The following is a 23,308-nucleotide window of genomic DNA, read 5'->3' as shown; positions in this document are numbered from 1 at the left end:
CTAATGGATTAACAGTGAATAAATAAATGTCCAGAGAAAACTTTTATTTTTAAAATATAACTGAACTTTAACTTTACAAGTTACATTAAGTTCTTATTGTATTTAGTTTATATTTTAAAAATTCATTGTTGCACACTCCACACAAGCAAATCTGCTTTACTTACTGGTGCTACTGCTGCGTGGTAGAATATACAATATCTCTTTAACTAAGTTAAGCGATTGTGCAATAACTAAGTTGTGTGCATATGGCATTTTGTTATATATTTATCTCTTGTATGTTAAATAGGGATGCATGTTATCACAGCTCTGTGGAGCCTAATTAACAGCCATTTGCAATAATTTTGCACAATAATCAATGTGTTCATTGGTAATAAAGCATTTCAAGCTTTAAGTATAACTAACCCACCACTGCTGCGGGCTCCCCACCCCACGGGAGTCGGACCGTGGGGGTCATGGCCCTCAGGAGCTGTGGTTGGTGTCCCTTTTTTTCACTTCTGAAAGTTGGCAACTCTAGCTTGCGGAAACCTAGAATTATCCCAAATACACATGTGAACATCATACTTATTTACTGCAATAATTTATCAATCATTGTTACTTCCCAGTACAATATACCATGACTTAAGGTGTCACATCTACCCAAAAACTTTGTTCATGGCATGAAGGGGTAGGGCCCCAAAACCTATTCTGCTTAGGGCCCACTGAGTATATACAGACTATTTTAAAAAGCATCTGGCTATTTAAAAACTATGTTAAAGCTAACCAGCTGTTACTGATGATCCTGATGACAAGAACAGTCATATTTTGGTAAACACAGACAGTCGTGGATCAATAAATGTTAGCTTCAGTCTCAGATTTGACTTTGCACCATCCTTCTCAGAGCAGAGTCACGCAATTTACAGGTTATGCAGAGTGTGAGAGCACAGACATTATCCTTTGACCTGTGAACATGTCTGTATGACTGGATCACATGACATTTTCTTAAAAAAAATCTAGGTCACCTGGTGAACTGGTATCAGCTTCACTGGAAAGTTCAGATCTGAATTCCTCTCAGTTTTGATGTTGATGGACCAAGGAAAACTGGAGATATGATTGTTTGAGTTTGATAATATTATCTGTAATTTACAGATTACTTGGAGCATAATTTGCAAACTGGCTGAGATCGGAAAATTCTTCATCATGCCACTAGAGGGAGCACCAATACGACCAGTGGTATGAGTAACACAATTTGAGAACACTGGTATTAGGTCATCTCATAAAAGAGAGGTACTGACCACGAGTTGTTTTCTTAGAGCGCATCCACACCAGGATAGTCCGGGGCATTTGGTTCAATAGGGGGAGGAATGGCAAGAAATGTACTCACTTTACTCGAGCAGACCAAACCACCTGGACATCACTCAATTAATACAACTTGTCATTTGGGCCAATATGCCCGAAATGACCTGACACGGAAAAAACAAAAAACAAACAAACAAAAAAAAAAAAAAAAAAAACGGTGGAAGAAGAAAATTTGACTCATTGATTGGTCAGGACTGAAAATGGAAATCTACCCCGAAGTGCCAGTTCGTTTACTGCAAATAAATAATGGAGCAAAACCAAATTTAAACAGTCTTGGGGTTACTGTTTTTACTTTACTTTTCAAATCTTGTACGTGTTTCACAAAAAGCTGTCAAGTATGAGCAGCAAGTGCAACAGTGAGCTATCCAGCAAGTTGCTACAATGCTCTCCATGCCACTTCTTCCTCTCTTTGGTTTACTGGATGGTCCGTTTGTGTTCAGTATGTAGGTAAACAGTGATGCCACAGATTACTTGAAAAAGTAATCTGACCACTGATTACTGATTACTTCTTTAAAAAGTAATCTAGTTACTTTACTGATTACTAAGGTTTAGAAGTAACTAAGTTAGATTACTAGTTACTTTATTAGTTAAAACCCCCCAAACAAAAAAATGACAATCGATTTTTTTTCGGATATACTTTACTGAAAGTGCATTAGTTACGAATGGTGACTTTACAATGTTTTGCAACTTGTAACTTTTAATTGTTTTTCACCTTCTATGAACATAGTCAGTCTCTTATTAACTTTGTAAATCATTCAGTGCTTCTTCCCTACCATCATATACATTAATTCAAATGAATAACAATAAAATAAAGCAACATCTCTCGTTAAGCATAAGACAAATCTGCATTATGTTTTACGTTTACACATGAGAAAATAATGAAATAGTAACGGACTTATTAAAAAAAAAAAATCAATTCGGTTTGGAATAGGTTCTGATGAGGGAAGTGGAGAGGCGGACCTCCCATCATGCACCAGGGTAATAAGTTTCTATATCATATTTTTTTCTAAAGTCATGTGCAGTGAATGATTTGTGTTTGTCGATTTAAAAAAGGTCAAGTTTCAGCGAAGAAAGGTAGCTGCATGCTTACGAGTACATAAAATTTCTGTACCACCGTTAATGAGAAGGTGTGTTGAGTTAGATAAATACACTTTCGTCCACGGCGCTGGAGTTCAAATCATATGTGAAAGGAGTGGGGAGTGCCGAAGTAACGCAGGACGAATATGAAGAGTAACGGTAATTTGATTACATTGTAGGACATCCTAACGCGTTAGATTGTATTTTGTTAAAATATGTAGTCAGATTACTGTAACGCGTTACTTTGTAACGCGTTACTGGCATCTCTGTAGGTAAACCACACCTTTACTTGCAAGTGAACCAAGACATCCAGTTTTCAAGCAGACCAGGGTTTGCTTGTTGAGTCCCCACCACAGTGCAAATGAGCATTTGAATTACTCCAAACACACCATACGAATCCGTGAAAGTGGACCAGGGTTAATTTACAGCAGACCAGTGTGAATGCGCCCTTAGAAACTCCAGATAACAAGGAGTTAGCAACACTGGCACAACACTTTAGCTGTGGCTTAGATCAGGGGTTCCCAAACTTTTCCATGCCAAAGCATTAGCTTCTGGGCGGGGACCCCCAAACCCACAGATAATGCTATAAAATATGTAAAGAAATATCAACTTTTAGAAAGTATTTTCTTACGTTTATTCACTGTTCAATAATTATTGCATTTGTTTAGCACAAGAAAATTATTAATGAACATCTTTTCAGCACTGTATATTCCCATTGAATAATAAACTTTTCAACAATTTGTTGACAAATAAGAAAAGAACAAAAGAAATCAAACCTCTCTCATGTGTGTGTCTCTGTCTGAGTGAGGGACAGACACTACAATAGTAGGACATTAGAGTCCCCAGGTAGAGATGCATTTCAGGCAATCATTGCCATGTTTCTGTAGCTGGAAAACCATACCTAATGTATGCTGCTTTGTATTTTAGGATGTTTGTCGTGGTTGGATGGTTGTCTATGAGTTCCTAGGTTTTTTTTGAGTCATCCATGGCGGGGCTTTCAGTCTTCTCCTGATTAGATCAAAAACCTGTTCATTTTGTGCTAGCTAGCTACATGCTAGCTACACGCTAGCATGAGGAGCAGAGAGCAGCTGATATCAGCCAGGTCTAGACAGATTATGTTGTCATCATACCAAACTTGCTGCTGACCTTTTTTTTTCTTTCTTAGCTTCCCTCTAATTTTCTGAGGCCCCCTTAGCACCCCTGGTGGCCCCCCAGGGGGCCTTGGATCCCATTTTGAAAATCACTGGCTTAGATGGCAGGCTGAGAAATCCACAAAATGAGTGGCTGGCAATTTAATCTCCTGCCCTTGTCAATGTTTGTAGATGTAGCTAGCTAGCACAGCAGAGAAATGGTTATTTTGGTTTGTGTTTACCATTTTACTGAAGAAGTAAAATGTCCCAGGTAAAATTAAATGCCCAATACAGTTGTTACACACAAACAGGGTAAAAGCTTCATGTTAAACTAAATAAATATTAATATTCAAAACCTTTACCTCACTGAAACTGATCAACAACACCTGTAAGTCGAAATATGATGATATCTGTCTGTAACAGAAAGGGAAACAGAAAAGAGCCGTCTTCAGAACATGGCTTAGAGGAGTAAATGGGTCTAAACATCTTAACCTAGATAACTGGACAGCTAAACAGCTGGCTCCTGCTCTGTTCACAGCTTCCTCTAGATTGGACATATGCTCTCATTTCTTAAACAGCACTCTCATGCAGAATGAGATGTAGAGGCGGCAGATGTTTCATGCCTGTGTTAAAGATCTATCATTTTGTTGGCCTGTCAGAAATCAAACATCTCTATTCAATACCTGTAGTCAATAGAGTTGGTGTTTGGCCTTTTGCTCAGTCAGAAATTAAATTTTTCATTTCCTCCAGATCTTCTTTGGGGGCTTGGCGATCCTCACCACCCTTTACCTTTCATTCCTTTAGATTTCACCTTTCTGCATCTATAATTCTCTTTCCCTTGATATAATGAATAATTATTGCTGTTTTAATTAGAATTTCCTTTATTTTCCTTTCTTTTCCTAACATCTTTCTGTATCTCTCTCTTTAGTCTTTCCAGATCAATAAATCTTTCACTCTTTCTTCTCCCACCTGTCTCCCTTTGACAGCTTTCTTTCTTTTGTCTCCTCACTGTATCTCTTCCATTGTAGGAGATGTGCCTATAGGAAAGCATTATCAGGCTTCTGTCCACCTCTGCCTGTCTGTCTCCAGGGTAAGCAGCTGTGATTGGGGCCTAATGCACTATTGATCCCAGTCACCCTTCTGAATATACCTGCTGATGCACATGTGGCACACCCAGACAGAAAGCCAGTAATCACACATACCACTGTGTGTGCCCAGATTAGCATATCTAAATATGTGATCATGTATTTATACCTTTTGTATATCAATACAGCATGCAATAACATGCAAGCATACAAGATAAAAAAACATAAAAACAGGCTCATGTGTTCCAGCCTTTACACGTACGCACACATCCTATGACAAAAGATGAAAAGTCCAAGCTAGTTATGTTAAACCCCCTCAAGTAACACTTTGAAGTTAACAGCATAGCATTGTTCAATATTTTTTTCAGTCTCTTAAGTCAGTTTCTTTTTAATGAGAAAAAGCATAAATGAGTTAACATTAGTTTAACAGTGTATATAATACAGCTTATTGTGGTCAGATTGTATGATTTTTGGTTTAATCCTAAAAAGTGTATTAACAAACAGTTACTTCCACTGACAGGCATTAAGACATTAATCATGTAAAGATCAAGTCAAGACATTTGACCAAAGGCTGAAAAATCTCGTCTCCATCCTCTAACACTGCAGAACAACATAACACTATGTGCTGTCATTGGCCACTTCGGCTTCCTTCTAATATCACATGATCCACTAATGTGCCATATGAACATTTGATACTCATTATAGCTTCATGATATTGTTGAAGTGTAACCAATGTGTAGTTTAATCATAACCATCTCAGGCTGTGGATTAATTTCTCTAAACCCATGAGAAAGAGAGCACTATTCCAGTTAAAAGACCTATTTATCAAACATAATTTACTACGGTAATCCTGCTAACTCACATAGTGTACTATTATGTGGCATAAGTTCCAGACAATGGAAAGTCTGATTGAATGTTATGTGTATGAGTTTTCTGACATTTAGACTACTGGGCCTTACTGAGTGGGAGGAAAAACTGACTGTATTTCTATTGTGTGCTAAAGATACAATTTTATGGAGGCTGAATACATAACATCTGTGGATAGGAGAAAAATTAGAACATTCATTCTTTGTCAATGTTTTCCTGCGCTGGATGAAAGAAAGATGGTCGTTGAAGCTTATAACTGCTTTTCATGTTTGGCCAAGAGCAGAAAGCCTCAAATATGAGATCTACAGAGGGCATTTATAATAGTAGATGTATTTATCTTGTCATTGGGCGAGTAGCCCACATCTATTAATAATGGCTGACTTCGATTCAGGTTTTCCAAGGTGTAATGGCCAAAATATGTGGTGCTAGGACATTCAATACCAAGCAGCTAAATTGAATTCAGCCATGATTAATTTTGTGGGGTCAGGACTGGTGGAGGCATGACTCAAACAAGACTTTCACTCAGGAGCCTGAACCCCTCAATTGACTTCAATATCTCCACCTTGGATAAAACAGAGCAGTTTAGACTCTTATTTTATACCTTTTAACTGAAGAAAATTTGTTTAGTGGAGGAAAATTGACAACAATGGCTTGATCCATCAGAGCTCATGCATGAACACGCACATTTGGACTGGGAAAGAGTGCACAGAGGAGGAAAAGTTGCACACACTCTGAGATCATTGTTACACTGCTTTCTGTGTGGAGAAAATGACTGTTTTTTTTATATAATATTGGATCTATTTTAGGGAAAACAACTAAAACTGGGATTTCTAATGCTGCAGTTGAAGTTTGCAAACATCCAAAGAAAATTAAATCCTCTAGTCTGTTTGTGTTCTTCTAGTAAATAAGTTTAAGTGATGCAACACCTAACTGAACATTAAAACTACAGATATCATTGTAGTTGCATTTAAACATGAGCATAATTAGCATGAGCTTAGCTTATGTCACCGACACTACTACCATGCATGGCTTACCATCATGCCACTGCCAAATGCTCTTGTGCATGTGGGCTTTATGTCAGCATAACATTCAAACTTTGTGTGGCCTATTCTCCAATGAAGACCATACTGTGTCAGTTCTGGACAAATATACCTACATTGCACACTTTTGTTGGTCTGTCATAACTGTGTAATTTGAGGATGTATCTTCTGCTTTCTTAGCATGACTCAGTCTCAGCTCTTCTGCTCCCTGATGGATGACTCTTTGTCTTTGTCCACTGAGATCAGCATACAGTCTTGGCTCCAGTGAATTAATGACTGCTGGGAGTTTGGGGACAGAGACTTGGGATCGATGCATCACCCCAGTCAAAGATGCTGCTCTGTCTTTGTGCTTAAAAGTGCATGAATAATTGTGTCTTCCTTTGCATTTACTGTCATGTCTGTAGAATTAGAATTTTCATTTTTTTTCTAAGTGGGCTACCAGTGTCTGCGCCGATCTGTCATCATGCAAGCACATTACAAGTTTACACTCTGATACAGGCAATTCAAATGTCTGACTTTTCCTAATGCCCATTTTGCCTTGTCAGCGTCTACTAGGATGTGAGTACAAATCATTACCTCTGTTTGCATCTTCCCCACCCACTCACGCATTTGGGCCATTCAAAGTGCAGCTGTGGCAGTAAGTGGAATAAATAAGTAAGCAGAATGTGATAACCTGTTTGGTTGCAATAACTGATGGAAAGAAAAACATGGTGTTACACTATGGTGCTGGTTAATGAGCAGGACAATTTGATTGTGTAGATGTAGAGACGTAGCAAAGTACATTAGAAAATTAAATCTTTTTCGTATCATTGAACATAAAGATCCTCTCTGTAAGCCAGAAATGTCTGACTTTGAGTTAGTTTTGTTTGGGAAAACTTAATATGAAAAACACATTATGTGGGAAGCAGACAGCTTCCAACATTTGGAGTCAAAGTTAATTGAATGTTTGATCTGGTGAAATGTTTAATGGTCTGTACTTATATAGCACTTTTATCCAAAGTGCTTTACATGTACGTCACATTCACCCATTCACACACTGATGGTGGAAGCTGCCATGCAAGGCGCTCAACCACGACCCATCAGGAGCAATTAGTGGTTCGGTGTCTTGCTCAGGGACACCTCGACATGAGCTCGACGGGCCGGGATCGAACCGGCAACCCTTTGGCTGCAGGACGACCACTCTATCCACTGAGCCATGCTGCCCCTACTCATATTAGCTCAGTGTGGTGGGACACAATATAAACTATTAGAACGACAATACAGATATGACTATAGCAGATGAAGAGGGACAGTCAGCATTTCACCACAAACAAGTGTTTAAACATGAGACAGAAGTTTGTTAAAATTCCCACTGTGATGAAGGAATGCTGGAGAAAGCTACTTTACATTGTTCCACTAGGACAGAAAACCTGTAGGAACTGGGAGGCTTACACACACAAACACTTGGGCTTCCTAAACATACAGAAAACCTATTAATAGAGACAAATACATATGCACACTCCTCCCTGCCAGCTGCCAGGCGGTGTGTTAAAGTTCCTGCTATGTTAGGCTTGTTTATTTGGTTTGCAGTGCAGAGGAAATCGGGTCCAATGCTGAGAGGGCCCAATTGTTTAGCTATGCACACATTCAAACAGGAGTGAGAAGGTGTCTGTTTAATTACCCATACTTGCATATGTTACACTCACATTTAGCCTGACTGTTAAAGGTGCAATATATTTTTGATAACTGAGAGCCATAAGATAAAATAATTAATTTCTTAGAACGAAAGTGTTAATGCCCATTTATTCTCCCTTATGTACGTTTCAAACATTGTCACACATCGCCATCGTCATACTTCCATGCATGTTTTGCTTTGCCATGGTTGTTAAATCAGTTCCACCACTAGTGGGCAGTGCTAAGTTCAGAGGCCACTCCTACCAGCCAACATCAGTTTCAGGCACCGTTTGGCAGCAGTAATGCATCACCATAAAGTTGCTTCCAATCACCCAACACACCCTAAATAAGCTTTCTTCAACAGCTTGCACAGCTTCTTCATTCCTCTTCTGCTTTTTTGTTCCCATTCTGATTCTCTTCTTCTTCTCTGGTTTGTTTCTTTCGGTGGTCGAATGTCAGCTATTTTGCTCAGCACTGCTCCCACGATTTCTGGTGGTATAGCTCCTAGCTAAGCTCATTGAAAATGGACCAAATTACGAGCATAACCGACGCAGAAGACGGACAAAACTGTCCGCCTGTCTCTGTATCCATCTTCTGCATCGAGCACAAATTGGCTTTTAGCCTTTTCACCTTGGCAGGGCTCCATGTCGGTGCTCGTTCCCAAACATACTGTTGAACTAGTTGACACATTCAGACCAAAAAAATTTGTTTTGGAACCCGAAAAGTCAGTTCTCAACTCGGACCAAAAATGATTGGTTCTTCTTTGCAAACCATAATGCCATCAGAGGGAAAAGCCTGAATTCACCCAAACAACCAGACCATATAATCAATACGCTAAAGAAAGTGAAGGAATGTCACAACAATAAAAAAAAAAAGATTTGGGTTGAATTTGAGCTCAATGTGATGTTACATATCTATCTTTTGAGCTGCTCAACAATGTGATGGGTAAACAATCAGCAAACCAGGTAACTGACATAGAATACCACTACATTAGTGACAACACAAAGAAGCTGGCTGAGTAGCACCTCCCTTCTCTAGGTCTTCCACAAATGAAGATGGTATGTTGTTTACATACAGGACAAAAGTTCACAAATAATCAGTGTGAACCACCATTTTTTCCACAATTACTTCCACTGAGTTCCTCCCTCTTTGGTTTGGATTATATTGTCTGTTCCTTCTGGTCTTCAAGAAAGCTTTCCATAGATGTGAGGCATAATATGAAAAGGATGCCTCACCACAAGTTTTTCTTATTACTTTAGGTTAAAAAACTCTTCCAAAAGCCCCGAGTGGTCTAAAACAAATCTGATAAATAGACGGGGCCAAGGCCAGAAAGAGTTTTAAAACCCATTAACAAAAACTTGGAAACAAATTACAGATTCTTGCAATACAAATATAAGAAACTCTTCCTATCAAATTGCTGAGTAAGGCTAACTTTTCAGAACTGTCTATTGGTATTTAGCAACACATGATTAGCTGTGTGCTAATGTGGAAGCCAGGGGAGAGGTCTGACTCTGTAGAGAACATTTTTTCCTCGTTCATGCCTTTACATCCACATAAGTTTATTTTTGTGTATGTACATGTGTGTATATTGGATTCTTTGTTTGTGTACCAGTTGCTGTTTATTTGCACTTTGTGTGTGTACTTACAGGAAGTATTTGCCTGCCTTTGATTATTAGTGTTTGCTGGTGAAACATTGTGCTTCTGTTTAAGTACTGTATGTGACGACTTACTAGCCTTGAGTGCCTCATGTGTGGGTTGAGGTGACTGACTGTTTTTGTTTGCATATGTGTTACTGACCTGAAACCAGGAGTTGGGAGTTGTTGCCCTCTTTTGTGACACCCACTGTTGATGTTAGGGTGACCCTCACCTCCTCTGTCCTCTCATTTCTCGCTAGCCCACTATGCCTATTTTTTCCCCTCTTTTTATCTATATTTTTGCCTTAGCCTTGTGTACTTAGCAAAAGCTGAATTTTTTTTACCTTTCTATTAAACATGTTTGTCTTTTACTTCCTCCATTTCTTTTAAGTTAATCTTTTTTCTTCCTCTCTCTACTGAGGATGACCGCAGTGAATGTCTGATAAACTTTAACCTCCTCTCTTTCATCACCAATCATCATCAAACACAGAGGAAACACAAGCCAAACAAAACTAAATTGAAAGCCAACCATATTGAATAGTTTTTGCAATAAATGTTTGTTCAGGCTTTGGCAGACTCTAACAGACTGACCTCATCACACTCACTCTTACACACAAACATGAACACAAGCACATGCCACATGGTAGATACATACACAAACACACCTTTTACAATAATTAGTTTAACATTTACTTACTAGGTCACGTTTACACCTATTCAGTGTAAACTTAATCACATAATCCTGTTATATATAAATTGTTACATGACAATGCTTAAAGTAATGCACACACAAACACATAAATGCACACATATCAACACAACAGTGTTTTCCAACAACACACCAGTCCATTGTTATGAAGACAGGCTGTGGTGAACTCAGTGAACCAGAAAAACAATTGGCTCAGACTTCCTGCTGGCTTCCTCTGTAGTGGGGGGAGACATGCTATCACTACTACTTTCACTCCCGCTCTTGCTCGCTTACACACACAGAATGCAAGGGTGTCAAGCTCCAGTGTCTTCCTGCCATCCTGTTTTCTATCCAGAGTTTATTTTGGTCATGTGCCGGATCCGTACAGGAAGGAATAGCCTCATTGCGTGTTTGTGTGTGAAGATGTATGTGAAAATAGAATTTCTGTCCCCCATATGTGTAAATACATTTATATTTTATTTTAACTCCATGGCTACATGGTAGAGGTGCGCGGATGGGATATTTTTTCATCCGCAACCCAACGCAAAATTTCACAATCCGTCCGCTATCCATTTGCACCCAAGTTTTTGACCAATTTTCAAAACCGCACCCGCCCGCAACCCGCCGATTGATTTTAGGTCTACAGGTGATAAGTGGGCCACAATAATGCTGGCAATAGCCTACAAGCAAACTGGCACATAGCAAACAAACTGTGAAGCCTCGATAAGACTAGCTCATTCATTCCAAAATTATTTCCACCGCACAGCGTGCACGTTCACATTCTTAATTGTCCATATAGCAACCCCAAAAACGTATAGGCCTATTGCACCCCAAAGCTTGTCTTGACGGAGGAAAGCTGTCAAGGTGTTTGTGGAGGTTTGGGGTTTGACACAAGTGTGATGCACCATGTTAGACGTACCCGTCTTATGACTGTCATAAACATAGACAGCTTCACAGCTTTTGCATATGACATAACCTGCACTGGTGTCATCCTGATTCACCACCTCGAAAAATTTGTCCCAGGCAGCACTTTTTCGTCCTTCTTTTTCTTTGGTTTTTAGTTCTCCACTTTTAAGTTTGTCACGTACCACTTTCGCTGGCGTTGCCATCTCTGTTCTCTGATCTGATCTCTGGTCCAAACAAAGCAGCATGCGTAGAGCAAGTAAGCTACTAGGCCAAATTACTGCCTGATGAAAAGTGTGCTCAATTTTTCGAACTTAGGCTAACATATGAACAACGTAGGCGATATAGGCCTATATATATAGTTTTTCATTTGATAGTTCAACCGCCACCCGCCCGAATTTAATTAAAATATTATTTTTCGTCATGTCACCCGCCCGACCCGCGGATTAGCTGCGGAGTCCGCAGCTGTAACCGCCATCCGCGCATCTCTACTACATGGGCTACAAGATTGACATTTATACATTAGTTACTTTTTCCCTTTTGTTCATGGAAAGTAACAAGATATCAAGAAATGATTAAAACAAAGTTGTTGAAATATGTACAAACTTTTTGGTAGTTATTGCTCAATAGTTCCTTTAGACTGCTCAAACTGACCTCTTACATTTGTTTTTGGTTGAATTAATGTGAAACAGTCAAGAAATGTAATCTATTTACTTTTTGATTTTGGAAATGATTTTACTTTTCCCCAAGTTGCACAGAAGAAGAACAAGAATATTTAAGCTGCAAGCAGCAATAAAGGCCCTCGCACCTACGGCGCTGCTCCGGCCTATTGCACCGCCCCTTCAGCCGGCAACCTCCCTCTTACAGCACAGCTGCTCTCGCCCGCAGCCGTTTGCCCATTCTTCCAGAAGTTATCACTATCAAAAGGATCAACTTGCACCTCAGTCTGACCAGTGATGACATCTGAAGCATTCATGACCTTGTTTCTTACAAACTGTTGAATTCTCACAAACCAAAGCATGATTTTATCAAGTGGAAAATTCCACATGGCTACTTGGTGGTGCTATAGTCATTTTTCATGTAGAACCATGTTCAGGTTGGAACTCTAATGAGAACAGGAAAATATCCCCTCCATAGGTAAACTGATGGCAGGGTTAGAGCCACTTCCTGTTTCATGGCTAATGATATAACAATCACAGGAAGCCAGTTTGATCATGATGCTGCAAGAAGTCAGTCATATTTTCAACCATGAGTTCATGAAGGATGATATTAATAGGTTTAAAATAGTTTCAAAGGTATTAAAGGGTTAAAATGGTGGGACTTCCTGTTCCCAGGGGGAGGGGCCATGATGTTGACAACATCTGGAAAAGAAGAGGCTTTTTGTTTGTCCTGGCATGTTATATTGGTATGCCACATTTTATCAATGTCAGTAAATGCAGTGGTTGGAGCTGATAAATTAAATAATATAGGGGGTGCTATAGAGCCATATTACCAGCATATGGCAATTTGAATCAGTTCCAGGCATGACCACTGTCCTCCCTGCCGAGTTTGGTGGAGATCAGGAGTACATTGTGTCAGTTACAAGTACTTCCTGTTTCATGGCGGTGGACGCCATTTTCCATGGTTCTGCTTGACGAGGGAACTTGAGCTTTTTTTTCTGTAGTATCATGAAAGGGTTTGACCTGATCTGAAGGACTTTTGAGTGTGTGAGGTTCATTACTGAGGAGAAGGACCCCGGTGTCTGAAAAAGGCACTTCCTGTTTTAAGTGGGCGGGGCTTAGGCCAAGACCAGAAGTAGTTATATGTATCTGTTCAGGAGCAGACCCTGATTAATCACTGTAAGTGCAATGGTGATTGGATGAAAATTGGGGGATTTATACTAATTAATGATGTCATGGCGTCTTATCCAAGTTTGTCAAGGAAGCCGCGGTCTCGCCATGCAGCGTTGAGCAATGTCCAGATAACAACATCTGGACATGTAGATGTGGTCGGCATGGAGCTGAAGTGAAACATGTGCAATTTGGTGCAGACTGAGTGTTGTATGTCAGAAAGAACGGATTCCTGATGGCGAAACATGAAAACTTGATGAGGTGCCGCTGCTGAACGCCACCTCCTATTAGAAAATTTTTGATAACTTTTGACCACACATGCCTCTGGATTGTTCAGATCGATTTTGAGGCCAGCATGATCAAATCTCCGGGAGGAGATAGTTTAAATGAAAGGCAAAGAAACATTCAAAAATTACGTTAAAAATTACACTTTTTTTCAAAATGGCCGACTTCCTGTTGAAGTTATCACATAGGTCCAAGAGGCTTTTTTGTACATCCTTTCAAGTTCTATCAATATGCTGGATTTCAGCTATATCGGTCAATGTAGTGGGTGGGTGTGATCAATTAAATATTTGTCGGGGGCGCTATAGAGCCATATTGAAATTTTTCCAGCATATGTCAATGTGGCTGAGATCCCGACCATGGTTGTCCCTGGTGAGTTTGGTGGAGATCAACAGTACAATGGGTCAGTTACAAGTACTTTCTTTTTGATGGCGTAGGACCACTATTCGCCAAGGTTATATTTTTCTAAAGAACTTGAGTTTTTTATTGTGGTATCATGAAAGGGTTTGACCTGTTGTGAACCACTTTCAAGTGTGTAGGTTTCCTTCCTGAGGTTAAGGACCCTGGCGTCTGAAAAAAAGCACTTCCTGTTGAAAGTGGGCGGGACTTAGGGCTAAACTGGAATTGGTCATATGGATCTGTTCAGGGCCAGACCCTGATTAATCCCTGCAAGTCTGATGGAGGTTGGGTGAGAATTGAGGGATTTATACTGATTTATGATGTCATTGTGTCTTCTCAAAGTTCGCCATGGCGCCACAGTCTCGCCCTGCAGCGTAGAGCAACAGTTTTCTCTGGATATCATCACCAACTTGTTTTCTGCTGTCTGACCCAGTTTGGACCTGGTTGTGTCCAAAACATCAGAGAAATGGGTCTTTGAGTAAAAACCATGACTTCCTGTTGCCAGGGGGTGTGGCCAATTCATAATCCAATTATTGGTAGGAAAAATTCGGTGAGTTTTCGAGCATGTTCAGGTCCCCAAAAATGCCATTAACTTTTAAGGAGAAAAATAATAATATGGAAAAAACGCTACAATTACAACAGGCCTTCGCACCACTTTCGGTGCTTGGGCCTAAATATACAAACTAGACTGTTTGGTTTTAAGGAGCAATCATTTGGAGGACAGAGGGATAACTGTCTTTGTAGGGGTCCCAGGGACACCTAGGAGGTGTCCTGTCTGCTAGAACTTTGAAAACTTTGTAACATGTAACACTGATTTAATTTTAACTGAACCTAAATGCTTCACTTGTACTTAAAAGTTCATACTGCACCTGTTGAAAATAGTGGTCACCTTCTATCTGTCTAATATGCTAACATTGTTAAAGTGTTAATCTAGCATTCACACGGGGACATAATGTCTTGTTGATAATGCAGATGAAACTTCAACACAATAAATCACTGTTGCTTTTTACTCAGCTTATTTCGCTGCATTAGAGTTGGAATTTTAGATCTAACCTAAAAACGTTTTCACAGTCTAGCTCCACAATTAAATACAACATAGTTTCTTCTTGAGTTGATTACCATTCCTGAAAGGTGGCCTGTACAATTCAAACCTGGCGATTTGCAATTCAGTGTATATTGACAGTGCTGACTCCTTCAACTGACATGACAGAAATCCCTCTGATACTTCTGCCTTATGACTGAGGTCTTGTTTGCATAGGGTGAGTAAAAATGACTAAGACAGCACACTGAGACCCTTCTGTCTTTTTTTTAACATGACTCAGCACTTAGTCAATGTTGAGAATGATTCATTCACAGAACAGCATGATTTGTGTTTGTTTCATGCTCTTTCCATTGAGCCTCTCTGAATCAGTGTTTAATTAGCAATGGAGGCTCTGAATAGGCTGTGGAGATTTTATGTAAGAAAAACATGTTGTTAGCCACGTGTTTACAAACCAAATTCAGAGATCAGAATGATCCATCCCTCTTTAATAAGTAGATTATCTAATGACCCACATTAAATACTAGCTTTGCTTCAAAGTACTTCCATGGTATGTACTCTAAACTATACCCTACATAGTTTGTGTCAACATTGCTTGGCGTGCAAGCAAACATAAATATTGATCTTTGAATCAACCCTGGGTCTGTGAATTATTATTATTATGAGGGTTAATCATCATCATTACCAGTGTTGGGTAGTAACGTTTAAAATATATCCAATTGAATAAAGCCAACAAACTTGTTCAGGCTGACAACCATTGCCTACATACCCTACCAATTTTACACTTCAGTTATCAACTGTTGTTGAAATTAAACCTTTCCACTAGAAATCCATCAGCAGGTTATCAGTTACGGAGAGCAAAGTCTTTCAAATGACTAAAAATCAGCTCTTACATAATGGTGACATTTAGCATACTTGAATGCAAAACATTTTTGAGTTTTTATTGATTATAAGCTGAGGGGTTTGTTTCAGGCTGAGAACGGATTATTAGCATGCAGCTAATATGTGTGTAGGATATATCTAGCATGAACAATCATCAGACCCCATGGCTACTGTTGGACACAACTATTCAAGAGTAAACCGTAATGTGATGTACACCCAGGCTTAGTGGCTCCGTAGTTGATTAGTTAGTAGCGCGCTGACCTCACGCCATGCTCCATTTCCTGTGTCCTCCAGCACCAGTGTCAGAAGGAGGGGATGGGATGCTGTCTAGGATACATTTATTTAGTCCACATGGGATAAAGTGGGTATTGTTCATTTTACTGTCACCTATCATGCTGTGCTCTATAAACTCATAAATAACACAATGTCTATCCAATGTCATCAGAGACAGATAATTAAAGGTTTTATAAATGGTCAAAAACTCATTCTTTTTTTCTTTTTTTCTCTTAAGGAAACGTTTGGCCCAAGACAGGAATGTTGCCATGCTTTTTTTTTCTCTTTTTTTTTAAACCATTTGTTGTTGTCAACACACAACAATGTGTAGTTCACACCCAGGGAGTAGTAACTGTCATCCTCTGACGACAATTTGGACCATGAATAGATCTGAGGTTATGACACTATAAGCTATAGTTAGCCAGCTGATGACCTTGTTGTCCATCTATTGCCTCTATAAAATATTAAAGGGTGAAAAAAATTAAATGACTGAGCAACGGGGTAGCAAAAATGCAAATAGTTGCATGAGGTGTGTGTGAGTATAACTGTGTGTGAGTGTGCATCTAATCTCTATGCTATCATGCTGCAAGAGCCTGCTGTTAACATGCAGATTCCATGTGACCGTCTAGAGCAATCACCATTGTTTTAATGGTGTGAGAGGGTCAGAAGGCCACTGAGGTCAGCTGGGAGTTCAGTACACATACTCACCAACCCACACACATGCACACAGTTCCCCTTGTGTTCATTGTTCACCTTTTGATGCATTTGACATCTTCAGCGCCTTCGGTTAGAAATATCCAAATATAGATGATATAAGAAGACTTGCACCAACACAAGCACATAGCAAACGCAGTGTCAAAAAATACACAGCTGTAATTAAGTAAATATTTCCAGATGTTGTTGCATCTAAAACATTCCTGGCTATGCAAGAAAAAATTAAGACCTTGAAAATATACGTAGAGCACAGCACCATTTCAGGCGCCAGCCTGCCTAAAAGAGACACACTCCTGATTATAATCAACAACAAACAGTTTAGCCTTTTTTTCACAGTGCTTGCTATGCCATTAGGACCAAGATTGTCAGCAAGTAAAAGGTGAATGGAATGTGGTTTAGGCTTAAACCTCAAGGCAGCCTTGAGGTTCAAGTTTAGCAGCTATGTTAGGATTGAAGAAATCAACTGTGAACTGATGTAACACATTTTCTCTCTTTTTTAATGTTGTGTTTTTATCCCTACTAAATGTCCCTCCTCAGAAAAGCTGAGAAATTCAAGTCATTATAATTCATTAAAATATGGCACAAATGGTGTATTAGTTAATGATTTTTGGGAGAGCAAAAGCAAAAATAACACAAATACTGGCTCAATCCCATACAATAGTGTGTTAAAGAACCTCATTATGCCTTCTGAAGGTAAATTTAGCAGCTCTTTTTTAAAGAATTGTAAATTTGAAAATGATGTAAGACTGTAGACGTTTACTTCTCTCTGGGTACTCCAGCTTCCTCCCACAGTCAAAAAATGGATGGATGGATGGATGGATGGATGGATGGATGACTTGTGTCAGTACTTTTTTAAGGGATTTGAAGCATGAATGATTGCACAATGTATATGTATTAAAAAATAGACTTATGTAAAAAAAATGGACTTACGTTCAAGTCTTGCACAGACTTGCCATTAAGTACTACTTCTCCTTAGTGTGTATTTGTTGCATATATACACATTTCTATTAAACAAAGTCAGCAACATTCACTGGAAAAAAAAATCATGGGCAAAGCTGTACACACAAACATATGCACACAGTACAAAAAATATGTGTCCAGTCAGTGGAGAACATACAGGTCTATAGCAGTTACTTGTGTATGAATCAAAGTAACCCATGAGGGCATGTGAACGACAAATATGACATTTACTTCCACAAATAGCACACTCATGGATCTCTGTGAGAACAGCTTGTGCTGAAAGTGAACGTGCTCCTGATGAAAAGGCTGAATATCTTATTTTAGAACACACAATCACATTTCTGTGCAAGTGGCTCAGAGTGAATACACCATATCAAGAATAGCTACTTCTTTTGTTGAAGTGTCCTTGTGTTCTGACTCAGTGCCTGCAAAGCTGCAAGTACTTGTCAGTTTAAGTCAGTTTAATATAAAATATGTTTTCTCTCTCTATCTCCCTCTCTCATATATATATATGTGTGTGTGTGTGTCCAATACTGCCCTCACACACTGTTTCACCCTTAAGTAATGCTTGGCAAGCGGGTAGCAACTTTACTGGAATACAGTTCTTGCATAACTGTTGGCCTTTCCACTATTGACATGCTTTGGGATAAAGTTGAGTTTTACTCACTAGGCAAGCATGTGGAGTAAAGGTAGGAGGTCAGCAGTGTAGACAGACAAGAACTTCACCAAAAAAAAAAAAAAAAAAAAAAAAAAAAGACTGAAATAATGTCCTTTTCAGCAATGTAACCTGTATGGTAACTTCAAATCAAAACGTCCTCATTTAATCAAATACAAAACTGAGTTTGTGATAAGAAGCATTTATAATTCAAAAGATGTTGAATCCATGTATTATGCACTGAATACCATGCTAAACTACATGTGCACCTCTGTGTCTTGTGATCATTGATCGGATCACTGGTTCAGACACAGAGAAAGTCCCACTGGGTAGCTATAGCAACAAGATCCAAAATAAAGCAACTGTTGAGACAGCAGTGGCTGTTACAGCTGGCACGCACGCAGATGCATGCGTGCAAAAACACATAGCCCCCTCTGGCCTGGCACCTAGAAACAGACATAAAATGAGGTCTATGTTAGACTGCAAAGGGGGAAAAGAGAGGACTGAGAGAGAAATGTGAAGACAGAGCAGCAGCAGAGGAGGAAACCAGTATGGCCTGGCATAACCCCATTAGCTCTGTTTTGTGTTCCAGAGAGGGCATATTTAGCAGCATCTCTGACGGCAGGAACTGAGACTCTTCGTCTTTGCTTACACATATGTATACACACACATACACACACTTCCCAAGTCAAGCTGGCACTCAGAGCTCTTCTTGATTTTGTCCCACTGACTTGCTCACTCACTACATTGCTTTTTATATGTTTGTGCCATCCATTCCAAGGGTTACACAGGCTTGCTGTTCATAGCAACGCATTATGAACACCAAAGCCATCTCCCCATTGCTTTTCCTCTGGGTTTTAGTTAGAGTGTTCCAGGAGCTTGCAGAGAGAGACTCTGCAGGACCAAGCTGGCACTACTGTAGAGATGACCAAACCTCAATGGTGAGCTATGACCAAATAGTGACAGGAACAGCAGGTTGATGTGATGGCAGTTGTGGGCAGGGGATGAATTGGGATTCATGTGGAGGGCTGCGTACTTAACTGTGGATTCAGTGGCTACATCTTCAACATCTGGCTAACATTAATTATCAAATTGTAAAAAACAAATTAACAAAAAAAAAAAACTTAATTAGTGTCTTATTTTTCTTTTTAGTGAAGTTGCAGGACAGAATAAAAAACCTTTCTTCTTGACCTCAACTGGCCACAGTAAAGAGAACTGAAAGACTGAATGCACTGACTCAATGTTACTGATTCATTTACCACCTAAAATAAATTTACAGAAATGTTTAGCCTTGGTGAAAGATGGTTGAGGAGGGTTTTTAAACAGCTTGGTTTCACAGTTTTAGCAGGCGACTGCAAAACCTTTAATAGATGTAGACTATACATATCACATCACACTTGTACAGAACATCTGTCACTGTATATTCATTGGTCATAATCTAAACATGACAGTCACATCTGTGGTAAGAGGTGGTCCAGCAATGCTGGGCAGGGAGAGTCACTTTGAATTTAGATTTGAAGCAGACTTTATGATCCAGAGTGGCCTGGCAGAAGAAGGTCAACATCGCAGTTTGTAAGATACCACCACTCACACCTCCACCAGCATTTGACAGGGCACAAGAATCCCACGCGAACTATAAATAAACCCTGCAATCCCCACATGTCACACCGTGGCAGCTGCCCATGGGATGTCATAAATCTAGACATGTGACTTGGCTTTGTAATCTTAGATGGATTAGCTGATATACCACGTGTTGTGCGTTTCACGTCTAATTATTTTAAGATGTTACATGACCCCCAGAATACAATAGCATATTTGTCTTTGAGAATCAGTAAGTAAAGGTTTATGTAGGTTCAGCTGCCTGCATGACACCCAAAAGTTCACTTTTTTTTTTCTTTTTTACTTTTGTGTTTAATTCATTTCATTACAGTTGCAGTAATAAAGAAGACTGACTGAGGTCAAAATTTGATTCTCAGCATAGCTAAATATATTTATTTAGAAATAAAGTTAGAAAACTGTGTTTATTTTTCAAAGCTGTATAGTATAGTAAGCTATTCAAATTCATACCCCTTAGATCTGTAAATCATAAGCAAAATGTTTTCAAAATAAAAATTTCTCTTTCCAGCCACGGGAAGGAAAACGGTAATGTAGAGTTCTTCAGTTTATTCTCTGTGTATGGACATGAAAACAGGAAGTTGGAACAGCAAGTCAATGAAACATGCATGTGCACACCAAACACAATTTTGAGTGTGAAAGTCAATATTTTGCTTATGACCTCCTTTATTCTTCAAAGTGTCCAAAACGTCAGGCTAAAGTTAGTTCTTGGCCCCCATGAGTGGCACCAGGATGTTTACACTGCAGTGGCGTGCTTTGTGACTGTAAGGATCTGCTAATAAATTTTCAAAGTAAAAGAGCAGATTGCAGTGCCAAGAGGGAGAGCAACAGAGCCTAATATTGACATAATTAACGCCACCACACACATAATGTTATTATAGTCTACATATTATTATTTTATACTTTCAGTCAACAAAAATAATAATGACCAAAAACTATATCAGAAATTACACAATGACATATTTAAGCTGTGTCCCAATTCAGGGACTACACACTTCTAAGTGTGCAGAATGTCCTACACAGTCTGCACACTTCAAAGTCCACTTAACGTTGGTAGAATGGGACAGTCTACCTAGCCAATGAGAAATTCCCAAAAAACGTAGGACGTTGAATTACTTAAACCTCTGAAATGACAGTTTGTATAGCATAAGACACTTTAGTGAACATTAACATCCACTGAGTAATAATGTGAAAAAAAAAAATATATATATATATATATCTATATATATATATAGATATATATATATCTATAGATATATATAAACATGTTTTTAATGTGCTTGTTTTTTTTTAAGTTTCTACTAAAGTGTGGTTAAAAGAAAAAAACCTAGTTTTCTGAGCTTTGTTGCTCATTTGTCACCGTCTTGTCACAGTGCAATAAATTATGAGAGAAAAGAGGATGCAAAGGATGCATTACCAGCAGTCTTCGTTTCAGGCCAAACGAAGCGCAGATTTGTAGGGTGGATTCGGAAGCTCCTTCCAAATGAGACAATAATAATAATAATAATAAAAAATTTATTTGTGGGCGCCTTTCTTGACACTCAAGGTCACCTTACAGGATAAAATGCCAAGTGAATCATGATGACGTATGTATCCGATGAATCTGCACTTCGAAGTGTGCAGACCCTGAATTGGGACAAAGCATTAATGTTATAAATATGTTGTTTTTTTTTAAGTAGTTTTCATGACATTCTTGGGATTGCTAAGAAGTTGTTAAATGGATTCTTAGTGTTGCTATAGCAACACCTAGCTACCACCTGGTACTGCCCCTGCTGGCCCCTGTATATATAAGCAACTAATTATCTTGATTGTCAAGGTAAATGAAATTTAAATTCACATTATACAGCACTGATAATACTAGGCTCAAACACCACCATGCCAAATCTTTGCATAACACTGTATTTTTAGAAAAGTCAACTTTTGGAAAGTGCTACGATTAATTATGCCAGCCACACAAAACCAGTTAAATTAATCATTATAGTCCCTAAGCTTCAAAAAGCATGAGACATCAGTGGTTTGAAACATAATGTTTTACGCATCTGCAAAGACACACACAATGCACCCACAAGAAAAACAAGGGGCAAGTCTGTCAAGGAAAGGCCTCCAGAGAGCTCTCACTTGTAGCTTGGCAGTTTTTACCTGATCTCTGAGCCCTGACAACCACTCACACATACACATGCATGAACACACACACGTGCTTTCTAGGAAGAGAGTGTGCCAACTAGTGATAAATATTCATGGACATATATTTCAGAGATAACATAGACATGAGACACATATGTATGTGTGTATGTGTATGACTGGGTATGTATTTATCTTTATTTATTTGTCGATATCTTTAATTGTCGTCTTGCATGATCTTTGAAAATGATCTTTGTGTCTGTTACGACCCAACTCAGGGGGGGTATGATTGGGCGTAACAAAAGAAAATGTTGGGACAGATGTAAAATTATAATCAGCTCATTTTATTGGCACAGCAGTGAAACACCGAATAAAACCTGTAAAAGAAATAACCAAGTGTTGGGGTTAGAGAAACTGCTGAAATAAATACAAAGGAATGAACAAAACCCTGTATAAAACCCACCGAGTGAAACCAAAAGAATGTACAGAACTCGGTGTGAAAACCAAACAAAACAAAAGAGCAGCAGTTCCATAAACTAATGTGACCGTCGTCACAAACAAAATACTCAACTAGCCCAACACCAAACTAAACAAAAGAACCACGATGGCAGGACACAAAGGTGTAGCAAAGGTTGAACTAAAACTGAGTGTAAAACAAAAAGGTAAGTCTAAACTAAACGGTCTGTTCTACCGTCCCCCACTGGGAACACACAAACAGCCAGGACATGGCCTGCTGCACCCTCGAACAGACCAACACCAAACAGACCACCACTTAGCGCAACGGACACCCAGCAAACCATGCTACCAAACTCGGAGCCGAGGCCACCTGCGCTGGCCAGCCTCGCTCCTACAACCTGAACACACACAGTGAATAAAGTGAGGGGAAGCGGCCTGTGCCAATCCAGCCTCCCCTCCCGACTGAACTCTGCAGCAGCCTTTTCAAGGTTTGCTTCTACTAAGCTGCAGCCTGATTGACTGTTCGTTCAGCCAATCAGAGGGGAGGAGACTGGGGTGTGTTGGAATCAGCCAATCCAGACAGAGCTCTGACTCGGGCAATCAGCGGCAGAATGAGCCGCAGCTGCCAGCAATTGGCAGTGGCCGTAACAGTGTCATACATTCATTTGTCAG

This window comes from Melanotaenia boesemani, chromosome 23 (genome assembly GCF_017639745.1).
Source record: "Melanotaenia boesemani isolate fMelBoe1 chromosome 23, fMelBoe1.pri, whole genome shotgun sequence".
Lineage (NCBI taxonomy): Eukaryota > Metazoa > Chordata > Actinopteri > Atheriniformes > Melanotaeniidae > Melanotaenia > Melanotaenia boesemani.
Note: the sequence above shows the minus strand (reverse complement) of the source record.